The following is a 13,138-nucleotide window of genomic DNA, read 5'->3' as shown; positions in this document are numbered from 1 at the left end:
GTATAATTACTTTGACATGGCTTTTCTCCCACCCACCGCTTTTGTGAAGCATTATGTAACTTCAAGGAGTTCAGTCTTCCATGAGCAGAACCTGTGTCTTGACATTTGCACAGTTTGAGGTTCGAAATCTCTCTAATCTACAAGATGCCCTTGTTATTTTGCCTTTTCATCTCCATTTCTTTTAGCATGCTTAGCTGTCTTCAGTTCAGTTGTCTTCTGTGTTTAAGGAGATCAGGAAGTTTTTGAAGTTAGTTGAATTACAGAGTTAGGGTATTACTGGTATATAGACCTATTATAAACCCAATGACCTGACAGGTTGGGTTCAGGCTATTCTGATGTAGCATTCATCGTACACATGCTGCCACAGCTCTGGTGCACTAGTGTATGAGAGGTCAGGCAATGACACAGTGCACACAGACTCACATGCAAACACATACGCACGCACGCGCGCGCGCACACACACACACACACACACACACACACACACACACACACACACACACACACACACACACACACACAGTCAATGTTTTACTCTGTAGTAAAAGGATACTGCACCTGGACTATTTAGAAGCACCTCGGAAAAACAGAGACAGTGCCCCTTTAAGGGATAGGTCATGACAGAAAGAAAACAGAGACAGTTCCCCTTTAAGGGATAAATCATGACAGAAAGAAAACCGAGACAGTGCCCCTTTAAGGGATAAGTCATGACAGAAAGAAAACAGAGACAGTTCCCCTTTAAGGGATAAATCATGACAGAAAGAAAACCGAGACAGTGCCCCTTTAAGGGATAAGTCATGACAGAAAGAATACCGAGACAGTGCCCCTTTAAGGGATAAGTCATAACAGAAAGAAAAGCACAAAAGAAGGAGTGAGAGGAGGTGTGTGTACGTGTACAAGTCAGACTGAAACACAAGAGAGAGAGAGAGAGAGAGAGAGAGAGAGAGAGAGAGAGAGAGACAGAGAGAGAGAGAGACAGGGAGAGAGAGAGAGAGAGAGAGAGAGAGAGAGAGAGAGAGAGAGAGAGAGAGAGAGAGAGAATGCATTAGGCACTTAGAGCCATTCCTCTCTGGCTAAAGGCTAATGCAATTGCCACAATAAGAGTCTCAACGGAGCCTGGAAAAAAACTGAGAGGGGGATGAAAGAAGAGAAGGAGGGAGGGAAAGGGAGGGAAGTAAGGAGAGCAGCACTGCTTCCAGACTCTCACATGGATAGCGGATCTCTTGGGACGAACAGTTAAACGTTTTTTTCTCACTATCCTTTTCTATATCTTTCTCTCTCTCTCTTTTACTCTCGCTTTCTCTTACTTTCTTTTACTCTCTCTCTCTCTCTCTCTCTCTCTCTCTCTCTCTCTCTCTCTTGTTACTCTTCTGTAAGTGGACGAACTGTTGCTGTGCATCTCCAGAGTGATTCATCAGGTTAAAAGAAACTACGGTAGCAGCCAGTCAGCAGCCAGCGGGTTGTGTTAACTAGCTCCAAGTCTGACCTCTCCTCTCCTCTCCACTGCTGTCCTCTACTCTATGGGAAACCGAACAGACCAGGACAGGACAACCCTTCTCTCCCTCATCTCCTCTCCCCCTTTTATGTCCCCAAAAGAGATTTCGGCACAGGACAAAGTTGCTGCTGCTGCTGGATCTGAAATGGAACATTCCTTAGAGCAGTCTTCCGAGAAAGAACTCCTCCACTGACTGCTCCACTCCTCCATATCCTCAGCTGAACTCGGCTCTCACGCAGCACTACTGGATCTGTGGGCATGGTGAGTGGCAGCACTGTGTTCTCTCTCTCCCTCTCTCTCTCCCTCTCCCTCTCTCTCTCTCCCTCTCCCTCTCCCTCTCTCTCTCTCTCTCTCTCTCTCTCTCTCTCTCTCTCTCTCTCTCTCTCTCTCCCTCTCTCTCTCTCTCTCTCTCTCTCTTTCCCTCTTAGTAGGCTAAGGCAACTCCCTTGCCAGTCACTTAGATCAGACAACCAGCAACAGCATCAGACCTGTCTAAAGTGAACCAAGCAGACTGAGCATCAGAGTAAGTTCACAATGTCTACTGTACATTTCTACAGCCAGGCTCTCTTTCCATTGACTGTGATGCTATCAGGAAGACCTAAGAAAACATACCATTTACTGTTCAATGACTGTTTGAATCTGTTAATATGAAAAGCAAGTTGTAACATTTATAGATGATTGGTATTTGTCTGCATATCTGTCATAATGGGCTTGAGGAGATTTGCATGTTGATAGGTTACTGTTGGCCTGTTCACATATTTCAGAACTGAAATCTTCCCACAGTCTAAGAAAAATAATCCATGTCAGATTTCTATTTGAGACCGTGTTTAGACCTAGCTGTGTACGAAGGATCAATCCTCTATCCGGTTTAACTGAGTGAATTTGTGAGCTTTTGAGCACTACTGTGTACTATGGCTCTTCAAATACATAGTCTAGTTGATGTTTGGACAAGGAATAGTTTGATTCGATAAACTCAAACTCTTCTATTTTGATACAAATAGTCCAACTATTTGAAAAGGTTCCATTGTTTCTGATTTACTGACCTAGTTGTTCCAAACAGACAAGAGATTCACCAGGTCTGATATTTGTATTTCTTTAGGTGCGTCTTCAGATACACATTTATTTCCTGCTGGAGTCTTTGGGCGTTGCCTGCAAGATGGAGAATAGTGAACAGATGTTTATTTTTTGCACTGTTGATGTCTTTGTCAATAATAGGGACAATTGAGTGTGTGTGTGTGTGTGTGTGTGTGTGTGTGTGTGTGTGCACGCGCACATCTGAGTATATGTGTGTGCACATTTGTGTGGGTATGTGTGCTCGTGTGTGTCTTTTGTGACTCGGGGTGTGTGTGTGTGTGTGTGTGTGTGTGTGTGTGTGTGTGTGTGTGTGTGTGTGTGTGTGTGTGTGTGTGTGTGTGTGTGTGTGTTCCTTCAATCAGGTCTGGAACACTTAAATACACAGGATGAGTTGTCACCACACAGTGAAACAGGTAATGGCTGCCCGAACCCTGGCAATTACCAAACACATCCAAGCCATGCACCCAATGAAGGAGGCTTTGATCGGCCAGACTGACGCATAGTATTTACTTTTACGACCCACCAAGTAGTAAACAGCTTCCCTTGTTGGCACTGGAGTGCGAGTTTAAACACGTGCTCACACGCATAGGCACACACATTTACAAACAAATGTAAAAACACGGACAGTACACACACACGGACAGTACACACACTCACGGACAGTACACACACTCACAGACAGTACACACACTCACAGACACCTACTGTACAGTACACAGAACCCAGTGGTGTCACGCACCCAATCATTTTCAGAGGCCACTGTTTGGTGACCAAATTCAACATCTTCTAAAACAATCTCGATTTTTATATTACATTCATCAAATGACAAATTCAATGGGCATGACACTTCTGAGTATACACAAACACAGCACCCTTTCAACACCCACCAATTCAGTTAGCCAGATCAAAAGTGTGTGAGGTTGTTGCAGTAACATTGGTCCGGTCAATATGTTGTTTACCAGTCATTAAATAATCAGGTTATGAAAACTATGCTGTGCTTCACATTACAGTAACAGCAGCAGCAGCAGCCTACAATTGGAGGCATCTGTCACGGAAAAACAGACCTCAGTGTGGAGAGAAGAGATAGCATTGGAATGGGGAGGGAGGGAGTCTCCCAGTCACCGGGGTCACCATCCGTGCACTGTGCATGACAACTCTTCCTGTCTTCGTACATGTGTTGTTTTTTAAAGCTCTGTCGGGCCATGACTGATGTTGTGTTATCGATGGCATGGCTTCAGGTGAACCAGCTGATGGTGTTGTCTGGTTCAGTGTCGTTTGTGACTTTCTGACTGACATATATGCAGGCCATTGATGTGTTCAGGCTGTTTCCTTAGATAACCACAGGCTCATGTGTTTGAGTTCACTCCCACTTTCTCTTGATCTCCTCTCTTTCTCTCTCTCTCTCTTTCTCTCGCTCTCTCCTCTCTTTCTCTCTCCTCTCTTTCTCTATCTTTCTCTCTCCTCTCTTCTCTCCCTCTCCTCTTTCTCTCTCTCTCTCCTCTTTCTCTCGCTCTCCTCTTTCTCGCTCTCTCTCTCTCTCGCTCTCTCTCTCTCTCTCTCTCCCTCTCCCTCTCTCCCTCTCCCTCTCCCTCTCCCTCCCTCTCTCTCTCTCTCTCTCTCTCTCTCTCTCTCTCTCTCTCTCAGCATATCTAATAGGAACAGTAACAGCTCTTAGCTAATAGCTAGGACGTCAGATGATGTGACAGCATAAGCTTCCAAGCTGCTTTGATGCAGATTTGTATTTTTGATGTATCCATTAAGATCGATCATGATCCTTAAGTGCGTCAAAGCAAATAGACATTTTTCTTGCCTCAAGTTCCATCTCGAGGGGACTGCATACTTTTGGATGTAAAGCGGACTTCAAACCACTTAAGATAATTATTAGATAGACTAATACCAAATTCACTCATGAACTTTCAACAAAATCTGCTATTCAGAACAACAAGTTCAAAAAGACATTCAGTAGGTTAGATTGACGTACGCCTACTGGTAACACAAGTGCAAAGTGAATTATAGCTAATCGAACACCAGAAGCTTCTCTTTGGTCCCCAGTGCCTCCATATGTCAGTTCTGAGAGGTTGCTAATTCTAGTTGAGTGACTCAATGGGGTGAATAATGAAATCCAGACCTAATGAACAGCTACAATGACTTTTTAATGCCATGATGCTTCTCTCTGACTGCTGGAACAAGGATAGGATCTGACCTTTTGGGTTCAACATGGATCTCCTCTCATCTCCCAAACCACAGCTATTCCGTCATGGTTAACTCACCAGTCACCACTAAATCCTATATACTTTAACACTAGGACAGCCAGTAGAAAAGGTCAGAGGGATGGAAGTCCTGCAATGAGATCAATGTCTTACAATTCAGACTTTTAGGCCTCTGCTTTGTTTCACACAAATCACCTATGGAATAGAATAGAGTAGAACAGAATAGCATGAAGTAGACTAATGTGGCATATATAAGTGGTTTATAAGCAAGAGGGACTGAGTCCTTACTCTCTAGCTGGCTCACTCTCTTCTGTGCTAGTTCTGTTTCGTGAGAGCAGCGTTTCGTAGTGGCAAATCATTTTGGCGCCCGTGTGCGAGATGCTGGATGACGTTAACAGTGTGTTCTTGTGGTCAGATTCTAAACTAACACCTGCAGTCAGAACCATCAGATATATGCCATGTCTCCTGTGTAAACAGAGGAGCATTGAGATATTTGGCCAGTTTGGTGTTCTTCCATCATACCTGGGAAACATCGTAGCCTAGCGCATAATAAGCAGAAAAATCAATCCATCACATTTTGAATGAGCTCATGTTGCTTCGCTCGGACAGACAACACAATGCATCCCAACACATAAACAAACGTATCTGAGCGTAGTGGTTGTCTACTATGGATATAAGTGGAAATGAGGTTAAGAACATAGAAATTGAAATCTGAATATAAGTGTATTACATATTTGTGTATAGAATGTCTGGTTCTCCAAATTCTGTTCTATTCTATTGCAAGTTGCCCCTTCCAAATACAGTGTCAGTGCATTTCCTGTGCTGCGTGGTGTTGGGTAGGCCTAATCCTTTGTTTGCTTACTAGAGTTGAACTGATATGCCACAGTCCTGTCACCGTGCCTCTGTCTTGGCAGACATGCTGAGAAAATGTCACCGTCAACAGTCGCTCTGTAGACATTGATCGGGGAAAAATGAGATCAGCAAAGACATTTTCCGATAGCACATCTATCAAACATATACACTGACGCACAAGGGACAAAGAGGGCAAGACAACTCCCTTTCTCTCTCCATCTCGCTCTTCCATCTCTCTCTCTCTCTTTCTCTCTCTCTCTCTCTCTCTCTCTCTCTCTCTCTCTCTCTGCCCCTCTCTCTCTCTCTCTGTCTCTCTCTCTCTGTCTCTCTCTCTCTCTCTCTCTCTCTCTCTCTCTCTCTCTCTCTCTCTCTCTCTCTCTCTCTCTGTCTGTCTGTCTACAGGCAGTGAAGCACAACTTGCCGTTTCACATCTCTAAACTAGACAAACATAGTTATTCATCATTCCAGAGACGGGAAGGAGGGGCCAGGTGTTAACATCGGGCTAGACAGACAGGTGTTAACATCGGGCCTGACAGACAGGTGTTAACATCGGGCTAGACAGACAGGTGTTAACATCGGGCTAGACAGACAGGTGTTAACATCGGGCTAGACAGACAGGTGTTAACATCGGGCTAGACAGACAGGTGTTAACATCGGGCTAGACAGACAGGTGTTAACATCGGGCCTGACAGACAGGTGTTAACATCGGGCTAGACAGACAGGTGTTAACATCGGGCTAGACAGACAGGTGTTAACATCGGGCTAGAAAGACAGGTGTTAACATCGGGCCTGACAGACAGGTGTTAACATCGGGCTTGACAGACAGGTGTTAACATCGGGCCTGACAGACAGGTGTTAACATCAGGCTAGACAGACAGGTGTTAACATCGGGCTAGACAGACAGGTGTTAACATCAGGCTAGACAGACAAGTGTTAACATCGGGCTAGACAGACAGGTGTTAACATCGGGCTAGACAGACAGGTGTTAACATCGGGCTAGACAGACAAGTGTTAACATCGGGCTAGACAGACAGGTGTTAACATCGGGCCTGACAGACAGGTGTTAACATCGGGCCTGACAGACAGGTGTTAACATCGGGCCTGACAGACAGGTGTTAACATCGGGCCTGACAGACAGGTGTTAACATCGGGCCTGACAGACAGGTGTTAACATTGGGCCTGACAGACAGGTGTTAACATCGGGCCTGACAGACAGGCGTTAACATCGGGCCTGACAGACAGGACATACATATTTCCCTCGCCTGAGAAAAGTCTGAATCACAGTTTTTATAATAAGGCCCGAGGAGGTGTGGTATATGGCCAATATACCACGGCTAAGACCTGTGCTTTGCTCGACGCAATGCGGAGTGCCTGGACACAGCCCTGAGCCGTAGTATATTGGCCAATCTGCTATACATACCGTGCGGGATTGTAGCAATATCCTGCTCAATGCCAAGTAGGCTGCACGGTACCCTGGCTGCTACAGCATGACAATGTATGGTTGCAAGACAAAAGACAGGACAGGGTGTTGCCTTTACAGACATGCAAGGGTAGGCCATTCCCTTGAGAGTTAACATAAAAATATACCATATGTAATGCTTATTGACAAAGCTAAAAACTCAGGGATAATAAATGTAATCTGGGCAAGGTCAGTGATATGCATAATTATGTGTGTTGCACATTAAATCAATTATTTATAGCTGACTGAAATGTAAGTGCACTACACAATACAATGACTGAACAAAACCTTAGGAACACCTGGTCTTTCCATCACATACACTGACCAGGGGAATGCAGGTGAAAGCTAGGATCCCTTATTAATGTCACTTGTTAAATCCACTTCAATCAGAGTAGATGAAGGGGAGGTGACAGGTTAAAGAAGGATTTTTAAGCCTTGAGACAATTGAGACATGGATTTTGTATGTGTGCCATTCAGAGGGTGAATGGACAAGACAAAGGATTTAAGTGCCTTTGAACAGGGTATGATAGTGTGTGCCAGGCACACCGGTTTGTGTCAAGAACTGCAACGTTGCTGGGTTTTTCCACACTCAACAGTTTCCCGTGTGTATCAAAAATGGTCCACCACCAAAAGGACATCCAGCCAACTTGACACAACTGTGGGAAACACTGGAGTCAACATGGGCCAGCATCCGACACCTTGTAGAGTCCATGCCCCGATGAATTGAGGCTCTTCTGAGGGCAAAATGGGGGGGGGGGGGGGCTCAACATAAGGAAGGTGTACCTAATGTTTGGTATAGTCAGTGTACTACGGGCAGAGGGACTCCACCGAGATTAAATTGGCCATAGACGTTTAGGATATGTGTGGGAGGAGCTCTCTATGATCCCCCTTTAATGCCACCCTGTATTTGAGCCCCCGCTGATCACCTCCTCAGACTGTGTAGTGCATACCAGGCCTCCTCACAACTCAACAATCCTGTCATTATGTCGTCACCACGAGGGTGATCCTGGGAATTTTCCTCTGGAAGAAAACAACAGCAATAATGATACTACTTACATGACATTCCTCATACAGCAGGGAAAGGAAGTTGTTAAAAGAGTTGAGTTTGTTTACGGTTTTCTTTTCCCGCCAAGTTACGCCCACGAACTTGAATGTTCTAAGACACTACAGAACTTGAAGCTTATTGGACGTTCTGCTAATCTCTGTTCTATGACCAAGGTTGAAATCAGGTGCTACTGTATCTAGAACCTAAAAGGGTTCTTCGGGTGTCCCCATAGAATAAACCTTTGAAGGAGCATTTTTGGTTCCAGGTAGAACCCCTTTGGGTTCCATTTAGAACCATTTCTACAGAGGGTTCTACCTGGAACCAAAAATAGGTTCTCCTATGGCACATGTCAAACTCATTCCATGGAGGGCCGAGTGTCTGCGGATTCACACTTCTTCCGTGGACTTAATTGATGATGTAAGGTCACTGATTAGTAAGGAACACTCCTCACCTGGTTGTCTAGGTCTTATTTGAAAGGAAAAACCAAAAACTAGCAGACATTAGGCCCTCCATGGAATGAGTTTGACACCCCTGTCCTGACGGGGACAGCTGAATTCTGTTGTACCTATGTGGAGTGTTTTGGGACAACTTGTCTTTACATAATATATGTCTTATGTCTACTGTATGTTTCATGTCCTGTTTTTCTGTAGTTCTGGTGTTATTGGGAGTATTGATGTCCAGTAGCAATAGAGAGTGCTCCAGCCATTCCAAACAAGAACAATGTTTTCCCTCTGAGTCACTCCAAACAATGAGCCTTGACTGAACAGCTGTGTCTGCATATTCCAACCAGCCTCCACATCTGCTGCTCTGCCTGCTTCTCTCTGACGCAAACAGCATGCAACCCAAGTCTGCACAGCCATTCCTCATGTTCACTTACTTTAATCAAAACCGCCTTTCGTTATGGAGATCAGACTATTGTCTTCCATATCAGTCTCATCTGTATTGCATGGTGAACAGTGGGTCATCTTTTCCCCCAGTCAGTGCTGAGGTGGTGACGGATTCTCTCCCCTCTCTTTCTCCCTTCAGGGTTGGTCTGACTTGGGAGCAGCCAGAGGACAGCCAGAGGACACTCCAGATGTCTGGGGAGACATCTGGAGGCCCCGCCGCTGCGGGCCAGGGACGGGCACCCGGTTACGCTCGCTACCAGTCTGGCTGTGGTGGGGAGGGTTCCTGGCACAGTGATTTGGTGCACAAATATAAACGAAAATCACATTGCCAGGGATTTCCACCCTTACACAGGCAGCTCTCCAGGTGACCCAGGTGGCATCGGTATGTTCTGCCCGTCAGGGTACGTCGTTTCTGTTTCCCGATCTTGGCCCTCTATGGTCTATGGAAACAAGATCATGTAAAATAATACTCAACTCCAGATAAAAGCTGTTTTCAGCTCTCACACAGGGATTTACAGATTACTTCCTGGTATTAGCTCCTTACAAACGGGAACTGTGGGAAACTGAGCCTACTTTGGCAGCCTTTGCTTATAGACATAAGGAGTGGATAGATCCAAAGTGCAAAGAGTGTTTTACCTTCTATAGAAGTCTACAAAGTACTTCCAGCCTTAGAGGAATCAATCAACGTTCCTCCAGACTGCCAGTGAAAGTCTATTTTCCTCATGTGCATCCTGTAGTGAGCAGCCACTTGCTAAAGGCACAGAGCTTAGCTAATTGGTGAGCATTGATCCCTCTTATGTGTTGTTCACAGTGGCTAAGTTCAGTGCCTGCGGTGAAATAGTTGATGCAGCAGGATGTGCTCCAAACGATGGCGATGGACGAGTACTGGCTGAGTTCTGAGATGTGAAGACGAAGGAAGAAGGTGGGAAGAGAGGGAGAGATAATGATGGAGGAGTGAGGTGTTGCGTGGGCATGGAGACAGAGGCAACAGCGGGATACAGCACGATCCCCGTAAAGAGCAGAGGAAAGAAGGCTGCTGGGGGAATGTCAGGCCAGCCCTGGCATGCCCAGTTCCACACTCCATCTCAGTCAGTCAGTCAGGGCACAGCGCCTGGCTTTGGCACTCAGCACTGGCACTGATTTATGTGGCAGAGGATGGGACACAGCTCACCTCACCTCCTCCCCAGAGCTGAGCTGGTGTGTGGGCTAGGCTGCCCTCTTGTCACACTCTGAGCTGATGTGTGGGCTAGGCTGCCCTCATCACACTAAGAGCTGGTGTGTGGGCTAGGCTGCCCTCTTGTCACACTCTGAGCTGTGGGGGCTTGGTACTTGGTATAGAACCATACCAAGCTACCATGCAACTCTGAGGCCACATTACGAGTGTGTGGAATTCACTTTATGAGTTGACATACATGCAAAACATCTTGTGGGACAGTGGTCAACCCATTTACGTGAGGCACATTTGTTTTTGTAGTTATCTCTGTCCCCTTGTCCATTGGTCAGTTGGTTAATTGTGGATCATTATTATAGAGTTCTTATGGCCTATTGTAATGTTGTTTTGTCAAGAGGTTTCGACCTCTTGTGGTAACTGCTTAGTAAGGCCTTAAATTGAAAGTTTCTCAGGGTTACCCATCAAATTGGCTACAATATGTTCTGTGGTTTCCATTCGGTCTCAATGTAGAGTGGTAGAGTGTTTCTAAAGGGATGGACGTGGAGGGTTAAAATACTCTATGGTTGGGGCTGTGCCCTCCTGTGCCTACTGAACTGGTATCAGTTTGAACTCTGAGTACTGGCTCAGTTCAGCAGGAACAGGAGTGGAGCCCACTGTGTGCCATTACGCCCTCCAATCAGCATGCAGAAAGACATCCAGTACCCCATTAGCCCTGCCCACCAGACCCCCAAGGGCTTGTGCCATTGGCCTTGATGAAACCCAACATTCCTGTCAGCATTAAACCCTGAGACATCAGACAGAGGCATTGCAGCCTGTGAGAGTTGAATGTCCCTGCTTCAAGTATGAATGTTTCATAACCAGATTTATCATTAGGAACTGGCAGGCAGCATGGAGAAGATACATTGAATTTGCTGCATACTGATGCAGTTATTCTCCTCGGACTTCATGTTTATTTCAGTACGGCTTTTTTCCCCTTGACAATGCCGCAACCAAGCACACACGCACCTTCTATCTCTCTGAGCCGTCAAACGGAGAAACTGAAGTACATTGTGCGGTAATCCAAGTGAAATGTCTGCTATGTCCATGTAATTGACGTTACCTAGAGAGCCTCATTTTCAGCTGATTGGGAATGTCTGCTATTTTACTTTATGCTCCCCTGCCACAGAGATAATGTAGCACGTTATAAATCAGGACTTTGGAAACATTCTTTATCTCAAGATTTTTCACTCGTAGGATAAAAGAGGTTCATTAACCACACAATAAATCTCAGCTCATCCAATGGGCCGTGGATTGTAGACGGCATTTGCCGCCTCTTGGCATTTTTAACCTTGAAGAGATTACCTGAATGAAACCTAGTTTTGTAATATGACAAGACTGGTGGATTCTTGTCCTCAGGGCATTGGTCCAAATTCATATCTTTTTTTTTGTATCTATTAGGGGTAAAACTAGCCTAATCCACCAGACAGGGGATTAACATCAAGCTACTACTTAAAATGTCGCATTTGTGGTTCCTTAACTCTGAGGCATGCTGCTCTTCCTTTGTTGTCACAGGTGTCTCTTTCATGCTGTTCTGTGAGTCATCACTTTTGCTGTAAATCTCATGTAATCCTACCACAAAATCCATTAATAAAAAAGTATTACTTCATACAATGTCTGCTCTAGAATTTCTTCATTCTGAAGGTTCCCAAGGTTTTCTCTTGCTTCTATGTGGGTGTAGCGACAGATGATGATCAACAAAAGCCTTTTATCATCATAATGTCATTGCTTAGGTTTAGGTTTTTGCTTGGTGTATGAAAGTGTCTTAAATGACACCCAAATGATTTCTCATGTAATTGCAGGTCACAGGTTCAAATCCCCACCAAGATTACACTTGATCCACCCAGTGGGCTGCCTACAACCCACACTAGAACCATAAAATGACAATACACACTCTCCAGCCCTCTATAAGGTCTTCCGAGTGGCGCAGCGGTCTAAGGCACTGCATCTCAATGCAGGAGGCATCACTATAGTACCTGATTCAAATCCAGGCTGTATCACATCCAGCTGTAATTGGGAGTCACATAGGGCGGAGCACAATTGGCCCAGCGTTGTCTGGGTTTGGCTGGATTAGGTTGTCATTGTAAACAATCCTAAATGGGTTACCCAGACCAAAGACTCAGCTCTCCCCAGTACTCCTATTTTAGTTTCCATAGCAATGTCAAAGTCATTTTATCGGCCTCCTCAAAGGCCGACCAGATTTCATGATGTGGCTGCTTTATTTGGCTTGATTCTCTTTTGTTGCCCCCTCCACTATTTAATCAGGGTCCTTGTGGTCCTGGCCGTGGCAGCGTGCAGGCTGGGTAATTGGCTTAGGCTGAGCAGTACCAGCTGTGCTACAAAGCCAAGCCCCAGTCCACTCTGCCTCATAGCTTGTAAATGACAAGCTTGGAGAAAAACCACGGAATCGGGGGTACTGCCTGTCGGTCCTCCCAGCCACAGGTCACGACCTTGCCAAAACCCAACTCTCAGTGAAGAAAAGGACATCTCTTTGAAAAAGTATGCGGTGTGAAGTCATGCAAAAATTACACCGAATTTCCTATGAGTATTCTTTATGAAGTTCATATGTGCAGGACTTGAGGGGGAGCAGCTATTGGAAGGGAAGAAGGATTTCTTCACATGTCATACCCGTGTCCTCGTATATCACCTAATATGTCATCATGCATCATCTGGTGTGTCAATTGAGCTTTACCTCAAGAATGCTTTTTTTCTTTCAGAGACAATATGTCATTCATTTAAAATGTACGCAGTGTCATCACCCTTGAAACATCTTTCCCAACACAATTAGTTAAGTGGCAACAGTGCTCAGCCAAAAGAATAAGGACAGGATAAAAGTCCAAACTTGCCCAGATTTGCTCACAAGGTTAAGGACAAAGTAATTGTTGCTGGACTAAGTCCAAGTTTAAGGA

General features: G+C 45.3%; 1 long non-coding RNA gene across 1 annotated transcript; it reads left to right on the top strand.

Moving 5' to 3' along the window:
- The first annotated feature begins 1,149 nt into the window (after positions 1-1,149).
- Positions 1,150-11,843, top strand: LOC135512685 (uncharacterized). The gene is made up of 2 exons (XR_010451447.1): positions 1,150-1,756; positions 9,162-11,843. It is a non-coding gene; the product is annotated as an uncharacterized LOC135512685 (long non-coding RNA).
- The last annotated feature ends 1,295 nt before the right edge of the window (positions 11,844-13,138 follow it).

This window comes from Oncorhynchus masou, chromosome 24, assembly GCF_036934945.1.
Source record: "Oncorhynchus masou masou isolate Uvic2021 chromosome 24, UVic_Omas_1.1, whole genome shotgun sequence".
Taxonomy (NCBI): Eukaryota; Metazoa; Chordata; class Actinopteri; order Salmoniformes; family Salmonidae; genus Oncorhynchus; species Oncorhynchus masou.
Note: the sequence above shows the minus strand (reverse complement) of the source record. Positions and strands in the feature narration are given on the sequence as shown.